A 6,000-nucleotide genomic window follows, 5' to 3' on the forward strand; every position below is an offset into this window, starting at 1 on the left:
TGGTTTCCGCACAACACCTTAGTTATATGAAACTGAATTTTACAACCCTGCTACCAATATATGTTCTGTATGCGCTCATTAGAAATGTGAACCTTCTATTCTGGACATTTAAAATGGCCAGAGATCCCTGTGCCACCCTAGCATTTTGAGCAATGAAGAGTAACATGTACAACAGGAGGAGGCTCTTTGCAATGGACATGGTGCATAACACTCACTTAAAGATAGAAAAGAAATTCTGATAGACATACGTTTCTTCTTTCATTTTTTAAATCTGAGCGAATACCAGCTTCAGTGTCTATCAACCGTGTCTTGGACCGATCGTGAATTATTGAAATTCAGTATCAGCAATGGCTAACCAAAATTAGGTCACCTTCACTTTTTCAAAGAATTTCGTCCACAATCAGAAATTTTAAGCACATTTCAATAAATGTCTGATAGTAGGCCTCCATCATATTTAATGACATCCCTTAAAGCTTAGACAGTACTACCAGTCATTCCTATAAAGGTACTGTTGTGTAAACTAAGACTCTGGCTTTGCTCTTCAAAGTTTGCTTTTTCACCCACAGATGAGTGAACTTAGTTCAGTCCATCAACAACCCCATTCAATACATAAATGATGTGATGTCCGTGTGTTCTGGGTTACCAACAGTCCCTTACAAGGGTTAAGAAACTCAAGCCCTCATTACGAGTTTGTCAGTCTTTGGGCAAGACCGCCATGGAAAATCCCGCCACCATCCCGCCAGTGTTGGCGGTACAGTGGCTGTCGTATTATGAGTCACAATCACCACAGAGGCAAAACACAGCCAGAAATCCAACAACGCCAGTGCCACTGATGGCGAAAGAGTGACTATCCACCCACCGGGCCCGCCACGCGACACCATTCCGGCCTCCATATTATGAGTCACATTTCAGCACAGCAGAACATGCGTGGCGGGCTAGAAAATAACCGCCAATAGAATGCAACACAAGATTGGACAGGTTAAATACCCCACACCTGAAACACATACATACACACACCACACACACCTGTTCACTGCATTATAGTCTATAATACACACACCCTCAACACTTGGGAATACTACCATGACTCAGAGATACACGACTCACGAACCACTGCACATTCAGCATTTATTTTACACGTTGCACACCCCCTCACAACAATCAGCTGCCCGCACTGCATCTCACACGCATAGCATTCACCCCCACAACATGTCATGCCACAAGCACCAACGGTTCACCGACAATGAGGTGCAGGTCATGGCGGACGAGATCGTCAGAGTCGAGCTACAACTGATGGGAGCTCAAGTCCAGCAAACATCTATGGCCAGGAAAACCGAGCTTTGGTAAAGGATCGTTGACAGGGTGAACCCAGTCAGCAACTACCCACACACAAGGGAGGCCATCAGAAAGAGGTGGAACGACCTCAGGGCAAAGGTCCGTTTCCTGGCATCCAGGCACATCACCACCCTCAACAAGACTGGCAGTGGACCCCCACCTCCTCCCCTTGACTTGACATCCTGGGAGGAGAGGTCCTTGGACATCATGCATCCTGAGGTTCTGACTAGGATCAGAGGGATTGATCCTGGTAAGGAAGCAACACCCCCCTGAGCACTAACCACTCCAATCTTGCATGCCTCCCTACCACCCACCAGCCCCCATTCTATCACAAACCACAAGACTGCACCCTCCACTATCACCCCACCTTCCTACTCTGCATGCCACACCACCCCTCTCCCACCATCCACACACCCATCCCACACAATGCATGCAAAACCTTCACAATCTCCTCAATTACCACTCCATAATCCATTACTACGCATGCCTGATCCGAGTCACTCTCACATCTCACAGTGGAGCACCTGCATGGACAATCATCCCACAGCGGACCCCGACTGCTAGCCAGCACGCCTCACTACGTATGGCAATTACAACAATGTTAAACAGCAAACCCAAGACTACATATGATATGAAAAGCATGGCCCAAAGCCCATTCACCATGCAGTCTCTGCATTGCTGCAAATGTCATTGCCATCCCTGGGTAACAAATCCTCCCACTGCAAGAAGCACACCATGACACTACAATGACATATCCACTTACTAACTCTCACCCTTTCCATCCACAGGTAACCCTGCCACTGCCACCCAGCAGAGGATGGCAGGGTCAGACAGCCATCCCCAGGATGAAGGCCCCAGTGGATGTCTGGAGGACGACTAATTGCCTGGGCCATCTGGACTGGCCAGTCAACCCCCAGCAGCCCCATCCTGGACACCCAGGACTCACCCTCCCGTGTGGCTACAACCCCTCAGCTAGCCCCTCCTCCCTAAATCTGTGCCTCAGGGACCACTCAATTAGAGGTGTGCCCAACAGTACAGGGGCCTGAGTCAGGGGCACCAGCCCCAGACAATGAAGGCCCTGGTGCTACTGGGAGTGGGCACACTGTGCCAGGGGCACAGGCACAGGGGGCCAGGGGTAGTGGGAGGCGATCTGTGGTCCAAGGGAGGGGAAGCAACAACACCAGACTGCCCAGGAGCCCCTCATCCAAGTTCTGGGTGCATACCACCAAACCCAGTACACCATGGCCCAGATGCTCGCTATCCTGCAGGACACCCAGAGGCTTCAGAGGGAGAACCACAAGGAGGCTGTTCAGCAGTGGCAAACCCACAATGCCACCATGGCCTCCACAGCAGGGGTGCTGATGGAACTTACCACCATCTAGCGTCAGTCCACCTCCCACCAGCAGGCCCCTTCCATTAGCCAGATCACATGCTAATCTGAGCCCTCCACGTCAGCCGCAGCCAGTGGAATGGAGGCCCTGCCACAGGACATGCAGGACACCAGCACCCCTTCCCCTTTAGATGAGGAGCCCCCATGCAAGCGAGGAAGTCCAACCAGGCATCAAACCTCCACTGATGCCAAGAACAAGACCACCTCCAGGAAGAGAGACACTTCAGAACATACCCCCTTGTGCTACAGCAAGACCCTGTTGACTGTCCACTGTCATAACTCAGTTTTCACATGGCCATCATACCACAGGTGGGCTAAGTACTCTGATGATCCCGCTCGCCACAACCCCAGTCATCAGCCCTTGCACATGCCTGATCAAAATAAAGACCTTTGAGCACAGTTACTGCCTATGTCTTCATCTACCATGATTACAATATAGACAGCCATGACATGGGTAACAGGCAGACCATTGTCCTAGCAATGTATGTGTCAGTGCCCGAAGGGGGAGCAATCATTTACAAGTTCTGAAATACAGATAACAGCATGACATCTAAAGTTATGGGTTCACCCAAAACCTACATTGAACACACAACCATAGTGGCAGCCGTGCACACGGCAGACATTGCCACTGGTTACATAGCATGGCTTTTACACATACCTGTATGTCAGTGGAAGCATTGTTGTCTGAGATCTGCTCTGGAAAACTGTAGGTAAACCGGGCAGGTGGTGTAGAGTGTTCAGAATACAGAGGCACACGTATTACACTATACATACGGATGAGCCAGGCACGATCCCTTTGCAGTGGTGCCATCATGTGTGGGATGCTGCTGTTCCGCAGTATGTTGGCATCATGCACTGAACCTGGGAACCGGGCTGTCACTTGTGTGATGTAGAGGTCTGCGAGACATACCACCTGCACATTGGTTGAGTAGAAGATTTCATAGTTCCTGAACACCTGTTCTTTCCTCTTGGGTGACACCAGGGCAATTTGGGTCCCATCAATAGCCCGCTCACATGAGGCACATGTGCTACAGTGTAGAAGGCTGCTTTCACAGTGGGCAGATCATAACGTTGGGGGAACCTGATATAGCTGCCTATATGTTTGAGTTTGGCACATAGGATGTTATTCAAGACGTGGCTGAACATGTGGTGGGACATTCCGGCAGCCCAGCCCACTGTAATTTGGAAGGACCCTGAGGCAAGGAAGTGGAGGACTGCCAACACCTGTACTGTGGTTGTGATGGCTTCGGGATGATGAATACCAGGCTGCAGATCCGGCTCCAACAGCCTCTCAAGCTCTATGATGGTTTGGCAGTTCAACCAATAGTACTGGATGACATGCCGCTTTTCAAGGATGGCAAGATCGACCAGGGGCCTGTAGACAGGAGCATTCCTCACCATCATTCTTCCACCGTACCTGGGAATAGGAGGGAGTAGCAATCATTATTTGTATAAAGGAACATGTGGGTACAGTGGAGCTGTGCACAAGTCACTGTAAACATCCATGACGCACCTCATAAACCCCATCCATAGACATTGTAGATGTAAAATGGCAGCCACCTGTCCTGCATGCACAGGACAGATGGAAGTGAGCGAATCCCTCCGGCGTAAGACTTCATAGTGGTAGGCAGTTGCAACCGCTGTGCAACTCCTCATTGGTTAACATGGTTGCCTAAGGGGGACATGAGCCAATAGTGATAACCACTGGCGATGATGATGATGTCTGCGGCGGCCGTGACTGCCATTTCATGTGCTCATGTTCACTTGACTCCTGGCACTCGTGCTGAGAAGACCTCCACTATGTGTGCTGCTGTGTTCTGACTCTGTAAGCCAAGCTGCCACGTGCTACAGGGGATACGGCCCCAGCCTTCTCACAGGAAGAACTAGAGAAGCTTGTGGAGGGAGTCCTTCCCCTGTATGACCAGTTGTATGGGGGCAACAGGACTGCAGCAGGTGAGGCCACTGTGATTGTACTGTCTGTGAGTGCTATGGATGTGGATGGGGCCTTGGGACAAGGATGAGTGACTTGTGGAAAGACCTGGCTGAGGGCTGTGAGGACAACTGGAATGTTGAAATGTGCAAATGGTCATGAGATGTGTTATGTCCAATGCCGTCCCTAAGATGCCACACTCCATGACTGTCTCCTTTTCTCCGTGTCATCCATGCCGGTGAGTGCCCATCAGAAGAAGGGGATTTGGCGTGCCATCGCCAAGCAAGTGCGGACCCTGGATGTCCATGCCTGACTGAGCAACCACTGCAGGAAGCAGTGGGAGGACCTGAGACGCTGGGCCAGCAGGATCGGTGAGGTCCAGCTGGGGACGTCCTCCCAATGAGGGAGGGGTGCCCGTGGGACCCTTACCCCCCTTATGTCCCGCATTTTGGCAGTGGCATAATCTGAGATGGGTGGGTGCTTGAGGGCAGCACAGAAGCCACAAGGGGGTGAGTATATATAAGTACTTAAGTTATGTGGCGAGTGATAGGTGCAGCCTGTGCAGTGTGTGAAGGCTGAAGAATGTGTGCTAGGTAGCTACTGTCGGACTTGGCTTGGGATACATAGAGGCCGGATGTGCTACATATATGTGTTCAAATGCTGTGCTGGATGTGAGTTGAGTTAAACGTAACTGCTAAGTAGTATCAATGACATGGTAACTGTGTAGTAGATGAGCAGGGTATTTGATGTGGACAGGGTCCCTGCTTCTGGAGTTCACACACATTGTACTCCCAACTATCCAAACAGTGTGGCTGAGGCCATATCCCTATCTGCTGTCTGCTGACATGTGGTGTATGTGTAGTCTGCAAAGTCTCACACAGCTATATGTGCATGGGTTATGTGGTTGTGCAACTATGCCTCCAAACACCCTTAAGGTATTTAGTTTGGGTCTTGTGATCGTAAAGAGCCATGACCCAATGGGCTGGTTCAGCCATGTGTTGAGGGTATGGCTTTCATCCTGTACAGGATTGAATGTGTATCAGCATAAGTGGAACACATGTGCATGACTGTGGTGGCACGCATGGTCTGTTATTGGAGTGGCATGTGTAAGTGAGGGCATCGCATGTAATGACATGGCATTAGAGTATGTTGTAGTGACGTGTGTGGCTGTTGAGCTGGCATTGACCAATTGCTCCCTGTCTCTCTCACTCCCACCCTGTCTCTCACTGTCCCACACTCCCTCCCCTCCTCTGTCTTTGTGTGCATCAGCATCATCTGGCAAAGGAGAAGGGGCACAGGCGAGTGGGTAAACTGCATCCCGCGGGACCCAGGAGGCTGATACCAG

Source organism: Pleurodeles waltl, chromosome 12, assembly GCF_031143425.1.
Source record: "Pleurodeles waltl isolate 20211129_DDA chromosome 12, aPleWal1.hap1.20221129, whole genome shotgun sequence".
Lineage (NCBI taxonomy): Eukaryota > Metazoa > Chordata > Amphibia > Caudata > Salamandridae > Pleurodeles > Pleurodeles waltl.